The 21,435-nt window shown below is 44.9% G+C and overlaps 1 protein-coding gene across 25 annotated transcripts in view; it reads right to left on the bottom strand.

Moving 5' to 3' along the window:
* Positions 1 to 21,435, bottom strand: part of TIAM1 (TIAM Rac1 associated GEF 1) — a 441,123-nt gene that overhangs the window by 211,860 nt on the left and 207,828 nt on the right. For 13 of the 25 annotated variants that reach the window (XM_045389226.2, XM_074034149.1, XM_065541421.1 and 10 more), the window contains one exon: positions 10,940 to 11,120. The gene's annotated coding sequence lies outside the window, so the exon portion shown is untranslated. Of the gene's footprint in view, positions 1 to 975; positions 1,171 to 10,939; positions 11,121 to 15,448; positions 16,017 to 21,435 lie in introns of those variants that run through there. The other 12 variants (XM_074034146.1, XM_074034156.1, XM_074034157.1 and 9 more) reach the window with 5 other exon arrangements.

The following is a 21,435-nucleotide window of genomic DNA, read 5'->3' as shown; positions in this document are numbered from 1 at the left end:
TTACACAGGTATACATGTGCCATGGTGGTTTGCTGCACCCATCAACCCATCATCTAGGTTTTAAGCCCTGCATGCATTAGGTATTTGTCCTAATGCTCTCCCTCCCCTTGACTCCTACCCCCCAACAGGCCCTAGTGTGTGATGTTCCCCTCCCTGTGTCCATGTGTCCTCACCGATCAGCTCCCACTTATGAGTGAGAACCTGTGGTGAATTTTTCTATTTTTTGTAGAGATGGGGTCTCGCTATGTTGCTCAGACTGGTCTCAAACTCCCAGGCTCAAGTGATATTCCTGCCTTAGCCTCCCAAAGTGCTGGAATTACAGGTGTGAGCCACCATGCCTAGCCCAGACTTTTTTTCTCAGTCGTCATTCCCTAAACAATACAGTATAACAACTATTACATGGCATTTATTTTATTTTAGGTATCCAATGATTTTAAAGGTGTGGAAGGATGTGCCTCAATTATATGCAAATGCTATGCCATTTTCCATAAGAGATTAAGCATCTGTGGATTTTGGTGTCCTCAGGGCAGGGAGGGGTCGTCCTGGAACCAACTCCCCACAGATATGCATGGACAACACCTCTTGATATTGTCTGTATTCAGAATGTCAGTTCCCTGAGGGTAAGGATGCTTCCCAGCCTTCTGCCCTATTGTCTCCTTACTATCTGCAACTGAGCGCGTGAATACAGTCAACACACAGATGCCGACTTCAAAAGTCAGAGACAACCCACAAGGAGAAACTCTGAGGTCGGCTCCCAGAAAAATCCTCATAATTGCTCACTTTCGTGCTAAGGTGCCTGTGCACACAGTCCTGGCGACTCCTTGTGGGAAGGGTGATAAGACTGAGGCGGGATTTGACCATGTCTGGTCCCCAGGTCACAGTACTTTCAAATACGACCAAATCCCTACTCCCCCTAACCACCCTTGATGCAGGAAAGGGTGGCAAACACGGCATCTACCATATGAATCAGCTCACCAGAAAATGCATCCTTAGTGTCCATAGCGCAGCACATGGCCAGAAGGAAGAAAACCGGAACGTGAAGTCAGCGCTTTCACAGCTATGAAGCCGCCAGGGAAAATCCCATTCTCAGAGTATCAGAGCCTCCTGCTTGATGAGGGATTCTCCCCCGCTGCCCAATGACTGCTGCCCAAGCCGACGGGCTGCAAAGAACTTCGAGAAGTAATCTAGGTCAAAAGACACTTTACTGGATGTCAGGAGTAGAATGCAGTGCTGTGTCTCCTCAGCTTTGGTTTGAATGTTGTTGCTGTTTCATAAAACCATTTTATAGAGCAGTTCAAGGTTCACAGCAAAATTACGCAGAAAGCACAGAGATTTCCCGTATACCTCCTGCCCACATGCACAGCCTCCCCGACTACCAACATCTTTCACCAGAATGGTCCGTTTGTTGCAATCAATAAACATATATTAACACATCATTATTACCCAAAGTCCATAGTTTACATTAGGGTTCAGTCTTGGAGCTGTACATTTCATGACTTTAGACCAACATATAATGACATGTATCCACCATCACAGTCTCATAGTGAGTAGTTTCACCACCCTGGGATCACCAGTCCTGTGTGCCCTGCCTGTTCATCCCTCTCTCCTCCCTAGCCCCTGGCAACCACCTTGATGATTCTTCCACGTCCTTTCATGACTAGCTCATTTCGTTTCAGCGCTGAATAATATTCCATTATCTGGATGGACCACAGTTTATACGTTCACTTACTGAAGGACATCTTGGTTGTTTCCAAGTTTCCAATAAAGCTGCCGTAAACATCCATGTGCAGGGTTGTTTTTGATTTTTCGCATGGTTCTTTGTATTTTTTGTTTTTGTTTTTCTTTTTGGGAGACAATCTCCCTCTGTTGCCCAGGCTGGAGTGGCACAATCTCAGCTCACTGCAGCCTCCCCATCCCGGACTCAAGTAACTCTCGTGCCTCAGCCTCCCGAGTAGCTGGGATTACAGGCGTTCACCACCACGCCCAGCTAATTTTTGTATTTTTGTAGAGATGGGGTTTTCACCATGTTGGCCAGGCTCGTCTCAAACTCCTGACCTCAAGTGATCCACCTGCCTCGGCCTCCCAAGGTTCTCTGTATGTTTTTAATAGCAGTGTGGTGTGGGGAGACACACCGAAAGAGAAATGAAAAGAATGACCTTAGCGAGTTAGAGACAAAATAGACTTCATATTCTCCAAGAAAGTCCCTCTTTCTAAGAACACTTTTGAGAAGTTAAATCTGGCAAAGAAGTCTAGTGTTAGTTTTATATACACATGCATCCATTTCTAATACTATGATTTTTTTCCAAGCACTTCAGATGGATTTATAAACTCTGAAAGGTAAAATGTGATTTGAATATTTTCTTTTGTCCCTGTTAAATAAACACGTGTGTGGAACTTCGCTGTATATTCCATTATACTTAGGCTGTGTTTGCCCAACTGGTACTACCAGCCCACGTGTTCTGTGAGGCATCTACTGGTCTGGCATACAGAGCCAGTGCTAAAAAAAAAAAAAAAAAAAAAAAAAAAAAAGCTGGGTTGAATGCGTTTCAAAGATTCAACCAAGTAGTCAACAAAGATGATGACAAACTTTAAAACAAAGATGCCTACAAATTTCTGGACACAGGAGTAGAAATGAATTAGGAAAGTAAGCATCCATCCTACCAATTATGTCTCTAATAATGGTTAAACCAAAGTTGCAAAAATGTAGGTATCTCAAGGCAGATAGGTCCATCCCTTAGAAAAGGGGAGCTCATCACATCAAACACAGCCTGCAGGCCCACAGGCCCAATCGACCACGACAACTCCCAGGGGAAAAATGAGGAAGGAGGATGTCCCAGAACCCAAATGTGCCTTAAATGTGATTCCAAAAGAAACTACTTCTCAACTATCTCTAAAGTCCAAATGCATTCCTGGTAGGACAGAGCCTGCCCTACCACACTCCTGAGGACTGGGAATCTCCGGCTATGCCATACCAGCTTGAAATATCCAGTCAAAAGGAATTTGACCAGGCCTCCCATTGGACAGCACTACCTTCCTACTGAGGGCTGACATTCTGCAGACAAATTTCCCAAATCCTGTATTGACCACTAAGTATTCCTGGGCACTCACACCCACTGCCATTTGTGAGTCAAAAGGAGGGCTGGTAAGGGAGCCTGGTGGCTACACAGACAGGGGTCACAGAATGAGGGTCCCACGTGCAGGATTTCAGTCTGATTTCAAACGATGGAAATAAGAGGCAGGCAAGTCCCATTTCAATACCAGCTTCATGTGCTCTTGAGAAGAGGGAAATATTGAACATCCAGACCTGCTTTTTGCTTTCTTTTAACTACAAGGTCCCAGCGAAAACATAATCCGCGTCTAACATATCCAGTTACTGAGAAAAAGCACGTCCACGGTCCTGTGTTCTCTTCACCTGGCTAGTAACAAACGGAGTCTTTTCCCATTTTGTTTAATTTTTCTGCTCTCAAAATTACTTCCAGATCCTATTTTTTTCTTTAGTTTTCATTTTCATCCTACACGAAAACCCCTACTCCTGGAGTAAAAAGGAAAGAAAGAAAAGAAAACCACCAGAAGTTAACACGGTATTTTAAAATACACCGCCAAAAATGTAAAACCCAGCCACGGCATCTGAGACTGAAAGAAACAAATAAATAATGTGTACATCAATAATGCAGCACTATCAAGCTAAAAGTTGAGTCTTGGTACATAATATCCATATTACAGGTTTTGCCAACTATAGAGACATTTCTATACATCTCAAGGAACCTAAGGATGCAACTCACACAGCCCTGAGCAACGGGCTCAACTAAGGTCAAAGAGTCAAGAAGAGCCCAGGATAAGAACTTCGGTCTCTTGACCTCTTTCTAGCCCAGTGCTCACCCTCTCATATTTCATTAATAATTGTAATAATTATTTTCATATTTATTAATCATATATAAATCATATATAGTGATCATTTTGTTTAAACATAAATGACTGAGTTTACCAGAAATACCCTCATTCACCTCATTCAAAAAAATTTTTTTTGTTCACCAAAAGAGAAAAATCACTGTGCCCTGAGCAGGAACAATTTCTAGCAGTATCAACACTGCCAGTGGAACCACCCGGAGAAAATGCTCAAACCACCACCAAGGAACTCGCGATAAAACACCCACACTCACATTCACACTATGTACGTGATCATTAAAATCACCCTCCAATGACCTACAAAAAAAAAAAGTCTGTTGGTTGTTGGTTAAAGTTCTTCCTAAATGGCTCATCAGACATCTGCGCAAACTAGATTCCTCTAAACACTGAGGAAGGTGAAGCAGAAATACTAAGAGTCCATATTGGTTTTCTATCCCAACTCTTAGAAAGAACTAAATAAGGCCGGGCGCGGTGGCTCACGCCTGTAATCCCGGCACTTTGGAAGGCCGAGGCGGGCGGATCACGAGGTCAGGAGATCGAGACCATCCTGGCTAACATGGTGAAACCCTGTCTCTACTAAAAATACAAAACAAAATTAGCTGATCGCAGTGGCGGGCGCCTGTAGTCCCAGCTACTCTGGAGGCTGAGGCAGGAGAATGGCGGGAACCCGGGAGGCGGAGCTTTGCAGTGAGGGGAGATCGCGCCACTGCACTCCAGCCTGGGCAGCAGAGCGAGACTCCGTCTCAAAAAAAAAAAAAAAAAAAAGAACTAAATAAGCCAGGCATGGCGATGTGTGATTGCAGTCCCAGCCACTCAGGAGGCTGAGGCAGGAGGATTGCTTGAGGCCAGGATTTCAAGGCCAGCTTGGGCAACACGGCGAAATCACATCTCTCAAAAACAATTTTTATTTTAAATAAATAAATGAATTAAAGACTGCAGATGCACAGTTCACCGCTTGAGCTACCAACATAGGGAAATCAGGACCACAGAGGCTGGGGTTTCTCAGCTGCTCAGAGGGCTGAGGACCTGGGTAGGCGTGGTGTGTCCGCCTGGTGGCTGCAGAGCCTAGCTGAGGCACTTTACTGCTCTCCACCTCCGTTTTTTCAGCTGTAAATTCACTAGAATGATAACAGCTCATTGGATTACTTTGAAGATTAAATGTCCTGACTCTTCAAATTTATCAAACTTCTAGTTTATACCTCTGGTTTGAACCCTTATATGAACTGTCTCTCTTTTTGTTTTTTCTTTTGAGACAGGGTCTGGCTCTGTCGCCCAGGCTGGAGTGCAGTGACGCAAACATGGCTCACTGCAGCCTCAACCTTCTGGGCTCAAGCAATCCTCCTGCCTCAGCTTCCTGTATAGCTGGGACCACAGGCATGCACCACTATACCCTGGCTAATTTTTTTTATTTTCCTGTAGAGACCAGGCCTCACTTTATTGCCCAGGCTGGTCTCGAACCCTTAGGCTCAAGTGATCTTCCCACCTCAGCCTCCCAAAGTGCTGCGACTATGGGCATGAGCCGCCACGCCTGGCCTGAACACTTATGAATTCCTGATGGTATATCTTTTCTTCCCTTCTATACTGTAAGCTACACTGTACCCCAAAGATGATATTCTACACTGTACCCCAAAGATGATATTCTACACTGTATCCCAAAGATGATATTCATAACTACCCAACAAATGATTGGTTGAAAGAATGAATGAGCTAACCACACCACCCTCTCCCTCCAAAAAATTAATACGAAGCATAGTAACTAGATGTCACTCTGCTAACTTGAATACACTGCCTTACCTTGGCTTGTTGAGACTTCTGCAAAGACATTAGAAAGATAAACAGCAACAGTTACTACGTAGAGGTGAGAATCGGAAACGCTTCCAATCAACGTTTATGGCTATAGGCTTTTCCACTTCGATTCAACCCCACACTTGGTTTGCATGCAGGCAATTGCAACCACCCCTGGTGTTCCACTCTAAAGCTGAAACCGCGAAAAACCCATTTTATTTTCACCTAACGTCAACTCTTGTGCTTTCTTTGAAGAGGGATCCTGCTGCCTCCTGCCCTCCCAGCCTGGATGCTGTTTCTTTATTATCCTCCCCTTTTTTTTTTCTGACTTGGGATCTCACTCTGTTGCCCAGGCTGGAGTGCAATGGCGTGGTTCTGACTCACTGCAGCCTCAAACTCCGTGGCTCAAGGGATTCTCCCCCTGCTCAGTCTCCGGAATCGATGGGATTTTATGCAGGAAACGCTGCACTCGGCTGTTCTTCATCAATGCTTCAGTCCTCATTACACATATTGATGCTGTTTGATCAGCAAAAAATCCCACTGATAAGGGCATCTAACTGCTCTATCTTAACTCTCTGGGGATTTCAGATACCCTCACCTGCACCTCCAGTAAAGCTAACCCAGGCCTCTGGAAAGAATTTTTTCCGAGCTCTGAAAGTAGTTATCTGTAGCCCATCCCTCCCTTGACAGCCCCCACACGGTTCATTCCCATCCCCGTAAGCAAAGCAAACTCTGCTGAGCATCAATTAGGAGCAGGGGGAAAAGGCTGTGTGCTCTGAGCAGACTGGCTCCTTCCCAAGCTAAACACACTTATGTGCATCTGACTCCATTACCGCCCCAGCCTGCACACGTAACGGGGCGCCCAGCCTTTCCGGAGGTGAGCTGGTGTTTACCCACTGCCGTGGGGGTATTTCCCAGTCGGCCTCTCCTCCCCCCAGCGGAGACTGGCTGCAACCACCCTACCCCCCACCCAGGCAACCAAATGTGACATCCAAGGAGTTCCCGGAGTGGCCATCTGTCCCTGCCATGCCAATGTTTACGCAACACGGGCAGGAGAGGGACAGGCCAGGGAAGGCTCCAGGGTATCTCGCATCAGACCCAAGGCATCGACATCCCAGGCCGTTTGTGCCACAAAACACGACAGTGAAAGAAGAGTCCTCGGTCTAACCGGAGAGGTTCCTGGTTCCTAAAGAGAAGCATCAAATCTCTTTAACTTTCCTGAGGGTGTTCAAAGAACCAGCCTGATACGTTTCACCTGTGGATGAGCATCTAAAAATAACATGAGATCCCTAATTTTGCAGTTTTAAAAATATTACCTGACCGCCCCCCCCAACCCTCCACAAAGTTAAACCTAAACATGGTATTTCAGACAATAATGACTTCAACAGGTTCATGAACAGTGAAGTGCCAGGAGGAATTGGCTAATGAAGAAAAGATTTAGATCAGAACTAAATTCAAGCCAGGTGCGGTGGCTCAGGCTTGTAATCCCAGCACTTTGGGAGGCTGAGGCGTGTGGATCACCTGAGGTCAGGAGTTCAAGACCATCCTGGCAAACATGGTGAAACCCCGTCTTTATTAAAAATACAAAAATTAGTTGGGCATGGTGGTGCACATCTGTAATCCCAGCTACTTGGGAGACTGAGGTGGGAGAATTGCTTGAACCTGGGAGGCGGAGGTTGCAGCGAGCCGAGATCGCACCGCTGCACTCCAGCCTAGGTGACAGAGCGAGACTCTGTTTCAAAAAAAAAAGAAGAAGAAGAAGAAGAAATAAACTCAAGAATCTCCAAATTCTAGAGTTAATATGACCATTAGACATCCTCATCTAAATGTCTCTGTTTATATTCAGAACCAGAGGTCAAGATGTGTGGGAATGGTCACGAGTTTAGAAATCAGATAAAACACAGTTCAAGTCCAGGGTCACTGCCACAATAGTGCGATTTTAGTCAAGCTCCCTAGGTTCCACCAAGTAGACTTGGAGATGAGAATATGCACAGGCCCAGAGGGGCTGTGAGCTGCAATCATGTATTCTGTTAGAGATCACAAAGCAGAAGAATGCCAGGCACACAGTAGGCATTCAATGTTTGCATCTTCCTTTCCAGCCCTAGCCCTCCTTCCACAGCCTTACAATGGGGGGCGCACCCAGGAGACAGAAGATGTCCAAGACAGCACAGGTGAAGAGAGAAGCCACCGCAGCGTTCGGCTGGCCATCAGCTAAGACTCAGCGCACTGACTCTGCTGAGGCATATTTCTGTTATCTTTCGAATGGGGGACAAAAGACGCTTGACATGTTTCACCTACCATTTGCATGAAATCTGTTGAACTACATTCCAAGTATTGGGGGAGAATCCACATTATTCATCACATAAATGCGCTTAAACTCCCTCTGGGGGGAAGACGGGCTAGCCACTGTGCCTGAAGCCAAGAGATGACACATCCATTCTATGACTCAACTCGAGCAGCTGCAGTGTGAAAATACACACACAGGCTCACAAAGAAATGGGCTAACAATTTTTAGATTTGCCCCGTGTGTGTGTGTGTGTGTGTGTGTGTGTGTGTGTGTTTTAGTTTTGCTCTTTAACCTCATTATTTTCCTTTGCTCACAGAACCTGGAAGCAACGTTGGCATTTCTCTGCACAGCTCTGACCAGAGTTTAATCCCAAAAAGAATCCCTCAACACTGCGGCACATGTGGCACAGGGCACAGTCACAGCTCTCAGGGACTCAGGATCCTACTTCGGGGGAGAGCTCGGAAGGGTAACATCATCTGAGAAGGAACACTGGTTCCGAGGGGCAAAAATCACAGTGACTGGGGCAGTCCAGAAGGACAGGCGGGAGGAGGTGGACTTGAACTGACCCTGAAGGAAGTAAAATCTGAATCGGCAGAGAGCAGACAGGAGGCCACTGGGGGTAACCAACAAGGACAGGCGCCCTGAGACAGGACTCAGTAAAGCAAAGCTGATTCTGGCAAGCTGTGTGGCCACTTGTTCAGCTAACATTTACTAGGCACGCTATGGCAGTCACTATAGCCATGCTGGAGCAAGTATAAAGAGAAGTCCAAGCAGCCCACCCTGGAGGAACACACAATAGCACAGTGATCAGGAGACCAGACTCCGTGGGCCAGGCTGCCTGGGTTCAAATCCTGGTACCTCACTTTCGAATGCTATTGTTTTGAATAGGTTACTGAGGCCAGAGGTGAGAAGTCATGAATACATTTTTGATTAGGAAGTGTTTTCAGAGAAAACCAGAAAGTAGGTAGGGGAGACCTTGGAGGGACGGAAGCCCTGGGGGCACTCTAGACCCAGGGCAGATAAGACCTCAGCGATGGCCTGGAATATGTGCAACCTTCTCAGGGTTAGCCCTTGCTAGGGATGCCCTGGGGGTATACAGACTACCAGGTAGTTGGCCAAAGGGAATCCAGCCCCTAAGGGCACCCTCCACCAAAGACAGCAGGAGCAAAAGCACTCAGGGAGAGGGAATTCACCAGACAGGTGAAGGGGATGCAAAGGGATAGGGGCTGAACGTGGACAGCCAGTGCCCCAAAGGGTTAATGGTTGTTGTTTTTATTATTATCATTTTGAGACAGTCTCTCGCTCTGTTGCCCAGGCTGGAGTGTGGTAGTGCAATCTCAGCTCACTGCAAGCTCCACCTCCTGAGTTCAAGCGATTCTCCTGCCTCCCCGCGTAGCTGGGATTACAGGTATGCGCCACCACACCTGGCTAATTTTTATATTTTAGTAGAGACAGGGTTTCACCATGTGGGCCAGACTGGCTCGAACTCCTGACCTCAAGTAATCCGCCCACCTTGGCCTCCCTAAGTGCTGGGATTACAGGTGTGAGCCACTGCACTCCGGCCTATTATTGTTTTTACCCCTTGAAAAAGGCACGTAACCTAATTATGATAATACAGTGTGTCTGTATTATCACAGGGAAAGTGAGTGCTTTGACTCTGCTCTCTGTTAGAGGGTACCCTTAGGGGCTGGATTCCCTTTAACTACCTGGGAGTCCCTGTATCCCCAGGGCATCCCTAGCAAGGGCTAACCCTGAGGAGGGTGCACATATTCCAGGTCAACTCGGAGGTCTTATCTGCTCCATGTCCAGAGAGCCCTTGAAAGAAAGGTTTTTCCAAGCCACTGTGTACATTCAGAGAAAGGAGTGGCTACGCCGCTGTGCGTCTGGATGCAGGCAGAGCGGAGCAGCAGGTAAGACTGGAGGAACAAGTCACAGCAAGATCTGCAAAGCAGGACCCGGAATGCAGGGTGGGAAACTGAAAGTCACAGGAATCACGCACGCCTCAGGAAGCATCTGTGATTCTTGCTTTCTCTCAAGTCCGCAGTCTCCTATTGTGTTCAATTTCTGGACCAACAACATAGGAGCCAAACCTGGTAAAGGTTAAATAATGCATCTCGATGTCACCTGCTAACAAGGTCGAGGTGGGTTTGTCCACGAGAGGAAGGCAAAGTTGAAAATAACAAACCAACTTCGCATAGCTAGAAAGCCCCTTTTGGTCTACGTCATTCTCCTCCTAGGAAGTACACAGCGACTGCATGGGCAGAGGTGACCATTCCCACTTAGCAGAAGGGAAACTGAAGTACGCACAGCCCTTTCTGCTGGAATTCCCTAGAAGGGGTCTGTGCCACATACAGGAAGTAGGGAGGGTGTCTTTGCAGCATATTTCTTCTCTTGGAGTAACTGCGAACGTTGCACGGCGACCACTTGATCCATTCTGTGAAAGTCCCAAGCCTGTCACGCAATAAAGACGTCCAGTTTCACCGCAGCAGGGAGGACCGCATGAAATATTCCCACTTGAACAAAACCACTTAGCAGTTTACATCAATGCTCACCCTGTCTCGTTAAAAGTGATGTGAACCCACACGCAACAGCCCCCAAACCAGCATGTTGATACCAAGTTTCCCCAGCTGCATCCAAATCAATTCCTTCTTCCCCTTTCCTAGTATCATGGGGGCAGGCAAAAGAGAAGTCAGAAAGACAGAGGATTACCCGCAGCCAACTCCAAAACAAAATAACCATGGGAACCACCCAGGAAGAATGGGAAGGGTTCCCAGGAAACCCATTTCAAAGCCTCAGATTGCAAGTGGGGAGACTCAGCAACCCTTTAACCACCAAAACAATCGTCACAAACAATGAACTTTCTATTGTACCAAAACAGGTGGATTTGGGCAGGATCAAGATAATAAAGACTTTAAAAGCTTCAATCCTCATTCCCCAGCCTTCTGCAAACGCCACACTTACCCCATTGGAAACAGAAGAGGCTTTGTCAAGATCTCCAAATGTGCCATCTGCAGGGACTGCTCACATACTAGGTGAGACGCTAGGATTCAGAGCATCATCCCCCATGGTACCAACCAGCCTCCTCTTCCTCCTCCTGGGCTTCAGGTCTAGAAAGGTGGGTCTCAGTCCACAGTGATTCTACCTGTAAGAGCAACATAAGAAAATAATGGGTTTTGTGCTTCTTTTTTATATACCTCTAGAGATTGCAAGATTATCCTCAGAAACATTAATGTGATAACACAGGAAAAGTACTTCACATGTTGCAGACACTCAATACATTAGTATTTAGTATTGATATTTTAATAAGCAATTCATATTTTAATAAAGAAGCATCTACCAGGCTTAGTTCTCAACAGCTTTGTAGAAAGCACCTCGACTATAGAGATTCTTGCCCAGCAAAATCTCATAGTCTATGGAAACACTGAAGCATGTGGCTGCAAGGTACTAGAGGCAGCTCTACGATTCAGTACAAGAGCTCACACATCAATCCACCCCAACCATTTCAAGAAACAAAACTTTCCAAAAGTGATGATCTCTTCCCTAAAAGTTTTACCAATGAAAGCCATACTAACACTTGTTTTCAAGCAACGGCATCAAAATAAACTGGAGAAGCGGGTGTTGCAAAATACTTATGAAAACTACGCCTCCTTGTTCTCTATTCTCATGAAAGCATTGGCTAGAACAAAATAGCACCACCGGGTCATAGCGGGCAGGCCAGACCAGGTGCAGCTAGTCAATCTGTCTTCATCGAAAATAACTCCACACTCGAAGCTGATTCACTACCCCAAATGTAAACCAAGACTCACTCCTTGAGCAAAGCAGAACGACTTTAGCATAGCACCATAAAGCCAATGAAGCCTTTTCCCAGCTCACAATCCCTTCCCATCCCCAGTCCAGTCCCTTTCAATACTAGATGCATAAATAAATGCTAACTAATTATGCCATTACACAGGACAAGGTCCTAATGCCCTAGGACCTTGTCAACTGAGAGACCCTAGAAAGAACCAATGGCTCAGTGTTGGGCAAACTCAATAATGCTAGATTCCCTTGTCGGGGAATATTAACCAGTCAAGCTCCTCTGTCCTATGCTCTTATTGTCCCTTTTTGCTTACAACATCAACCATAATACCAAACAATCAACACTTCCCCAAAAGTGCTTAGAAACTCCAGGGTCTGAAACAGTACTCCAAAGTCTGTGGCACAAAAATGCTATGGCAGTCACCAGCATTCTCTGTCTTCAAGTTTAATTCTTTTCCTGTTTTAATTTAATTTTTAGAGATGGGGTCTCACTGTGTTGCCCAGGATGGCCTCAAACTCCTGGGCTCAAGGAACCCTCCTTCCTCAGCCTCCTGAGTAGCTGGAACTACAGGCACACACCACCACGACCAGCTTCCAAGTTAAATTCTTGAGTAACTAAATTTAACACACTTTGCCTTCATAGAAGCAACCCACTAACTTACATCCCAGTCGCTGCCAAGTTTTGGGCTTTGTACTCATTTCATTTTTACACTAAAGGCAGGCAAAAAAAAAAAGAAAGAAAGAAAAAAATAACAGAGCAGTGCATAAGATCCTTAAGGAGATGAGACAGGAAAAAAAAAAGAAAAAAGAAAATCCTGGGAAAGTAAGATGAAAATTGGAGGGAAGAAATGGTAACATAATCAACTAGGAAAATAAGATAAAAATACTGAAAATATGGAACTTGCCCATAATGAAGAGAGAACAAATGGGGGAAGTGGTTTTTGTTTTATTCTACTACAGTAACTTCACCTTCCTTCACCTTCCATTGAGAGAGGTGGTAAGGTTGGAAGTAGGACAAGAAAGGGTAGGAGGCAGAAAATACTAATCGTTACACTGAAAACACTCAATGTCACTATTAAATGCCTACTTTGTGCCAAACGAAGGATAGAAACCTTACATGAATATTCATAATGAAATCTCATTATACGCTGAATTCACAGTGCAATTTCACAATCCGTTTCCAGATCACATTTGAGGAAATACAAGTTCAGAGAGGTTAGGCAATTTTCCTGAGGCCACACAGTCAAAAGTGGCAGAGCAAGAATTCAAAGCCAGGTCTTTCTGACTCCAGCATCCTTTCTGATATACTCAGAAAGAATCTGTTCTGAGAAAACTTTAAAATGCTCAGACTCATGCATTAAATATGAACCAAAATGAAGTGTCTTCTCCAGTCATTACAGCAAATTTGTTCTGCTGTTGTACAAGGTAAATCTGTACTGTCAAGTGGGTTGAAAGTACCTACAATTCACTTTAAATTACCAGTAAGTCTTATGTAAATTCTAGTTACATTTTTCCAGAACAATATCACAGGGTGTGCCTCAATGAATACACAAAACCCATCTTGGAACAATTTGGTCCATTGTGCATGGTGTTCACAAACAGAAAGTATATTTTAATAAAACTGAAAAAATATAATCTATGTCAAAGATACAAAGATACATATGTGGTGTCCTCCCACTTACAGCTAAGGAACTCAGTTGCTAATTTTCAAAGGCTGTTTAAGGTCCTTTTTGACAGAGTTCCACTGGGCAGAATTTTAAAAATGAATATAAACTCAAGAAAGGAGGTGGCCTTTGTTTGTGTTCCAATTAAGATACCATCAAAAATCGAAGTTGGTTCTTCCAAAAGACCAATAAAATTGATAATACATTAGCAAGACTGATGGGGAAAAGGTACACATAACGCCATGAATGAAAAAGGAAACATATCTACAGATATACAGTCTTTAAAAATGTTATGAGGATATCATGTTCAATATGATACCAATAAATTTTAAATTGTACATAAAATGGGAAAATTTCTGTAAAAATTAGTTATTAAAACAAACAATTTTAATGATCTGGTACCTATTAAACAAATTTACAATTTAAAAACAGTCAGATAAGGTGGCACACGCCTATAGTCCTAGCTACAACAGGAGGTTGGGGCGAGAGGATCACCTGAGCCCAGGAGCTCCAGTCTAGCCTGGGCAACAGAGCAAGACTCCATCTCTAAAAAGAAGAAATGAGTGAATAAAATTTAAAAATATAACCAACCAGAGACAAATCAGCTTATTTACTGGGAGAGGCAGGGAGACAACATGAAAAGATAATGGTATAGAAATTGCCACTTTCTCTCACATCTACACGGTCATATTAACCCCAATTCCAAAAGTCCTCATGATGGTATCTTCTAACAGTCACATGTGACAATATCTAAAAACCTTTGCTCTGTGAATCGTGCAGTTCCCCTTTTTGTAGCTAAGAATTATTGTTCCATAAAACTCCATCTATTAGTCAGTTTCACCAGCATTATCATGAGATCCAATTTGGTTGTCTTTCCTGTTGAGTGAGTTACTAAAGGTTCCTTGTGGGGTGGAGGGGCATGAGGGAGCAGGTCACAGGCCTCCTGTCAGCATCAGTTACATCGACCTGCAGCTGGGTCCTTTCTTGAGCCCAAAATGAGCTAGAACTCAGGGCTCTAGCCCTGGATCATGCAACCTGTTGGTCTTCCCTAAGCCATGTCTCATTTGGTTGAAAAGTAATTTCCTTTCCATCTGTATCTTTAACTTCAAGGAAGTGGGAGAGTCAGAGCAAGCTAAGTGAACTGTGGCCCCAGCAACCTGCCTCCGACCCCCAAAGTTCAAGGGAAGGTATGCCGAGAGAGTCAGACAATTCCACTTTGATATTAGAAAAATGATAAAATCAGCTACTGACATTTTCCTGATTGTCCGCCGCCCCCCCAAGACCCGGGAAAGAACATTTGGCTTGCTATCAATACAACAGAAGCCACACATTTTTCACCTTCATTTCTTCCCCTAAAAGTAAGATGATTCTGTAAACATTCTCATGAAAGGATTCGCTTACAAAGAACAAAAGCCAGCTCCAACTGCTGGTGTATCACTAAGCTGTTGATCAGGTATGAAGTAAGTGCAACAGGTAACAGTTAACCCAATAGCCTCCCTCTGACCTCTACACACTGAGCAAAAGCTACACAGGCCAAATGGAAGCCCCCTGACCAGCTCCAAACTTGAAATAAAATCTAAAGCCTATCTGCGAGAAGCCTCATTTGAGCCAGGTTTATCCTTTGCGGGGAGATACTGTCACTTGCAATAAGCCCAGCCCCCAGTGCCACCTTCCACCCAAACTTCCTCTCACACCCCACCCAAAATTGATTTAGGCAATCAATCCGAAGATAAGCTAGCTTTCACAGAAAGACAGACATTTAAAAAAAAAAAGAAAAGAAAAGAAAAAATTATCCAGATAAACAAATCACACCTCCACAGCCAGGAACCTAGAGCCGAACTAATTTAATCAGCTGTAAAATTAATGAGAAACACGAGACTTCCGATGTCCCACTCCAGAACTCCCATCCAGGTGCGGTCGGGAGCCACAGCTTCTGAATATTCCTTCGGAACTTTTTGCTCACTTGATTCCCAAGCCTGCCATGGGGTTCTTTTTCAATGGCACTGACCTGCAATTACCCAACGCGCAGCGGGACAGCCCCGGGCAGGACGCATCCTGGGTGGGTGACGTGATCCCGCAGTCTCCTCCCCGACCCCGTATCCCATACAACGATCCTTGCTTACAGAAGTCAAAGGGGAAAGATGAAGCTTCCAAAGACCGAATCTCTACCCTGGAGCCGGAACCAACGTCGCCGGCGTCCCCTGCAGCTCAGCCGGCAACGCGCGCCGAGCCTCGGGACGCAGCTTGGAGACGCGCTTGCTCTTTCTGGGAAGGGGCTCCGGGGCGCACGGTTCCCCCGCCCCAGCCGCACAGCGAGCTCGGGGCTCTCACCTATCCTGGTTCAGAGCCACATTCGGCTGCCTCCCCCGACCACCCGACACAAAGAGACTCGCCGGTGGAAAGAATCGATTTCAAAATTCAAGCTCACCCCTGCTCAACAGGGCGCGCACGTTTCTCCCGGTCTGGCTTCACATGTCTCGAACTTCCAGTAACACAAATGAGGAAGCAGCAGCCTTCCCCGGCTGCTGGCGGAGGCAGTGGGTGTAACTTGTGAAGTTTCGTGCTATGATGAATCTGGTCACTTGGGTGTGTTGGAGAGGGTTGGTCGCTCCTCCCTTCCTCCTCCCACCATCACCTCCCTCCTCTCCGCCTCCCTCTCCAATTTAATTCTTCCCTCTGGCATTCGCCGGCTGTCACTCAGAATCCCAGCACCCTCCCTACCGCATCCTTGGGGGCAATGTATTTCAAAAAGGTCTTACCCAATTTACAGATGAACCTGGTCACGCTGCACAAAGCATGGGCGCCTGTCAGACAATTTTCTACAGCACATGGCAAAAAAGCAGCGCCTCTTAAAAGATATAAAAGGCCAGCAATGTTACATATGCGCCCCCCACCAGCCCTTCACGGGCAGAAACGTGGGTAGCTCATCAAGTGGAGACCTAACTCCTAAACATCTATTGAAAACGAGTGGAGGGCAGAAAAACAGGAAGCGAACTTTCAGTTGGCTGCCTTTTCTTTAACAGGTACTCGAAAGTATTTCCAATGCACAACATGTATTTGAAAATAATATAATGAACACCCACATGCCCACCATGTAGCATAAAAAATGAAAATTATTCACATGGTGTAAACTATCTGTGAACCTCTTCCTCGCTGAAACACATCCCTCTTTCCTTCCCCCTGGAAAGAAAACTGCCCCAAATTTCATTTCCCATGAGCAATTTTTATATCACGGTTTCTAAAAATGTTAAAGAGAACATGCTAACTTCAAGTTTACCAGAAAGCCATGCAATGAACATCCCTCTGCTGTGCTTGACCTTGGTTTCCAAACAGAAGTTTCCTTAAATAAAACTTTAAATGACCTCAGGTTAAATGAAGCCTCAGGTGGCTGGTTAAAGAGAATGAAAGAAATCACGAAAGAAGAAAACAGTAAATCTGAAGTGACAAGTGAGAGGCTATATCTGAAATGGTTGAAGCATTCATGGATGAAATTGATAGATTAATAGAGCATTATCATTTTATAAGGTTAAAAGCTGTGCCAAAAACTTAGGCTACTCATCCATACTGCAAGGGACTTTCCTCAAAGATACAGGCTACAAAAATAGAAACCCAACACTCATTAAAGAAGTCATAATGACTCAAATGCCAGCCAGGGATGCAGCCTGGAAACAAAACTCCAAAAAGGGAACTCTGAGATACATTTAAACTTGACTCAAATATATATGTATATATATCCATATATATCATATGTATTCACATATATATTCATATGTATAGGAACATGAAGAAAGAGATGCCTGGTTCATCTTTATATTCTTGGTAAAGAATATAAGCTGGTATCAAGGCTGGTATGGCAGAAAATTTAATAACTACCTGATAAATGAATTAAGTAAATAAAAGACTGCCCACAAACACACCTAAAGGAACAGAATGGGCACGGTGGCTCACGCCTATAATCCCAGCACTTTGGGAGGCCGAGGTAGGTGGATCACCTGATGTCTAAAGTTTGAGACCAGCCTGGAAACATGGTGAAACCCTGTCTCTACTAAAAATACAAAAATTAGCCAGGCATGGTGGTATGCACCTGTAATTCCAGCTACTCGGGAGGCTGAGGCATGAGAATTGCTTGAACCCAGGAGGTGGAGGTTGCAATGAGCCAAGATCACACCACTGCACTTCCAGCCTGGGTGACAGAGTGAGACTCTGTCTTAAAAATAAATAAATAAATAAATAAACGAACAGAATGAAGAAAGAGAATAATGTTTGGATAGAGCAAAGCTCCTTAGCTGGAGGTGATTTTGCCTCTCCGGGGAACATTTGGCAGTATCTGGAGGCATTTTTGGTTGTCACAGCTGGGGGGTGCTACTGACATCTAGTCGGTAGAGTCCGGAGATGCTGCTCTACATCCTATCATGCATATAACAGGCCCCCACAACAAAGAATTATCCAGCCACAAATGCCAATAGTGCTGCCGCTGAGAAACCCTGATTTAGAAGTTTCACTATCATCTGTCATTTAATTAATGAATTCCATCTATTCCATATAGCATCATCAATTTGAAGAGAGTCTCCAGGGACTTATAAAAACATGAAACAACACTTCTCCTTTTCCACTGTGCAGCATTCAATCGCTGAGAACCACACATATGGACTCAGAAGAAAGCAGATACTGAGATCAGAGGCAGGGAAGCATCCCATGGTTTTGGGCGCAGCCTTGCCGTCCATGCACTCACCAAGCTACCGACTTATGCTGAATCTGGATGAAAACAATCAGGAAGGGGATGGGCGAAGGAGGATGGAAAGCCAGGAGAGACTGGTTTGAGACTCAGAGATCACACACTTTCAGGAAGCCGACATGGTGTGCAGCAAGAGATGTGACAGATACAAACGGCCTTAGCGAGGCCCATCAGTCATTTCTCCATTGACCACTATGAGTCTACACTGGAACTACTCCACACAGAACAGGAAGGTGCTTCATCTCATCACAGCATATAGAAAAGAATGTCACAAATCACTCATGGGAAGAGGAAGGCAAGCACCATGAAGTCAGCGGTCAGAGCATCAGAGCAGTGCGCTTACACAGGGAGCACATCTTGCCTACGGGTTTTCTGGTCTCATGATTACCTAAGAAGGTTTCTTTTTTTTTTTTTTTTTTTTTGAGACGGAGTCTCGCTCTGTCACCCAGGCTGGAGTGCAGTGGCCGGATCTCAGCTCACTGCAAGCTCCGCCTCCCGGGTTCACGCCATTCTCCTGCCTCAGCCTCCCGAGTAGCTGGGACTACAGGCGCCCGCCACCTCGCCCGGCTAGTTTTTTGTATTTTTTAGTAGAGACGGGGTTTCACTGGGTTAGCCAGGATGGTCTCGATCTCCTGACCTCGTGATCCACCGGTCTCGGCCTCCCAAAGTGCTGGGATTACAGGCTTGAGCCACCGCGCCCGGCCAGAAGGTTTCTTTTAGCTCTGGGGGCGGGGTGGGAGGCATATACTTTTTTCCCCTTCTTTCTGATATTATTATTTAATTTCTGCATGGAAGGGGAGAAGAGCTTTTTGTTGTTGTTACTTAGTGTTTCTCAAAAGGGGAGGTGGGGAACAGTAGGTTTGCTCATCTTGAATTTTCTTAAAGCCACATATGTGGTGGGGATGCAATACATACATGATGGATTAAACCAAATAGTCCCCACCTGCTTCCCTATCTCTCAGGCCTAAAAATAAAGGGTCCCCTGTAGATGCTTCTAGAGAAGAACACCCTGAGATCAAGAGTCCGAGCAACATGTGAACACGTGACATAAACCCCGCTGGCTCCATACAGTGGCGGGCAGGTTTTCACAGATCTGAACAGAAGGGCTGACCTGATGTGGGTGAAAATACAACTATACCAGAACTGGAGAGGCCCCAGGCATTGGCCTCGGGCCTCAGAGGGAAGCAGGACTTAGCATCCAAGAATTTACTCCTAGAGCAGAAGGGCTGCGTCCTCCTGCCCAGGAAGATTCCGCCACAACACTACTAGACAAGTGGGCAGTAAGGAAGATGCCCTATCCCTCTAAAGGTACCAGTTTCTTAACCTGCGGTTTTGAAAGCCACTAGTTTTGCTTTTTTAAAGTTATGCGCATTTTGGAAAAGAAAACGTGAACACAGGTCCGAGCTCCATCAGCAACAATGAACTTACGCACAAATGCACGGTATTTCTGCTCCAAAGAAATGCAACCAGTAGAGGGAGCACAGCTGACTTTTGTTGTTAATTTCTCAAGATCGGGATGAACCTGGGGATGATGCTAAATGATACAAAAACATACACATCACCACAAAAGAAAAGATTTATGCACGAACATTTAGAGAAACTGTAAAACCATGATATCCTTAGAAGGTATGTGAATTGTCAGTGGATATTTGCACAAGAGCTGGCTAAACAGACAGAAGAGGACTACATAAAAAATAAATTCATGTTGGAAAACAGTATGTGGCATGTGGAGAAAAGGTCACAAAGGGTTAAACTTCTTTTTCCCTTTGTCAAGTGGATTTACACTCAGAAATGAAAACCTATGGAGAGTTTATTTAAGTATATTCTCTCCAAAAATTTTAACTCAGTGTTTAGCTTGCTTGCTCTCTCTCTCTATATGTATATATTAGATCTACAATAGCTGGGCTTTAAAATTCTTTTCAAATTGCATTCTCAGTGACATAGATGACTTCCAAAAGCAAGCATTTTCTGGATTTCTCTTTAGGGGTCTCCAGAACCAAACTGGTCAGGAATCAAGGTGTCTTCAAGATCTGTGAATTTGAAGCCATCAGCCATAATGGAGCTTACCTCCACCTTTTCAAGCCTCCATAGAACAAAAACAAGGTAAGAAGTGCTGGCACCAACCCGTCCTCACCTATGTCACCTAGCAACAGTGTTAGCAGCAGCAAGGCCAGGGAAGAGTCTCCTCCTCCTCAAATTGGGTGATACGCAACAGGGGTGTTAACACCATCAAATTACCTGAATCCAAACATGATTTCCCAGCATCACTGTAGTTCCAAATATGAATCTTGTTAATGGAATCCATATTTGGAACCGCTATGGAAATGCAGAAGGTTTTTCATAAATACATTTTGTGGTTGACTACCAACGGATTGCCAAAATCAATTTTTTATATTTGAAACTGATGAAAGGTCTAAATATGGATCCATCCCACACACTCCCATGCTAGGTAATCTGAGGGTCTGCTCGGGAATACAGACACGTTTGAAAACACTGGAAACACTTGTTTCAGCCCTGGATGGGGTCCTTCTTTTCTCTGAGAGACAAACAAGGTTCACCTTTTTAGGCAAAGTTTTAGGGCATAGTCTTCATTAAATTTGATTTAATACAAGAATATTTTACAACTTCAGAGTAAATCTTATGCCAACCAAACTTAGAGACTCTTTACATAGTTCTATCTGAAAATGAAATACCTAACAAATACATAGAGATAGTCTTAAAAAAATAGAGGGCCAGCCAAAAAGAGGCCAGAAAACTCTAATAGCTTTTAAACACCACCTCCAGAATGCATTACAGGGACTGTGTGGCAAATTCCCTAAAATCCAAGGGCTTCAATTTCCTTGACTATAAAATGATGATGTTCGATTTAATTTTCTCTGCCTTCTGAGCTCTATCTTCCAATTATATGTTTCTATGATTTTAAAGCCCCCATTGCTTTCATTACCCCAAATTAGATTTCCTTACAGAAGAACAACTTTCATCTAACAAGTCAAAGTTCACAAGGTCAGGGCTCCTTGGTAGCCCACATTCTTGTAAGTGAAGCCAGGTTTGTAACTGAAAGTGTGAAGGGAAAAGGGAGGAAGTGCAACCAGAGTTAGATAAAGGTAACAAAGAAGGCTGAGGAAACATCCGTGAGCTCTTAGCTCCCACCAGCAATAAACCATATGGGGCCAGATGCTGTCCCACCCACATACACAGTAAGGCTTTTGATTTCAAGGGCCCTGAGTGTCTTGCACAAATGGTGCATGTGTTCATGGGGG

This window comes from Macaca fascicularis, chromosome 3, assembly GCF_037993035.2.
Source record: "Macaca fascicularis isolate 582-1 chromosome 3, T2T-MFA8v1.1".
Lineage (NCBI taxonomy): Eukaryota > Metazoa > Chordata > Mammalia > Primates > Cercopithecidae > Macaca > Macaca fascicularis.
This window is presented reverse-complemented; position numbering and strand designations above follow the sequence as displayed.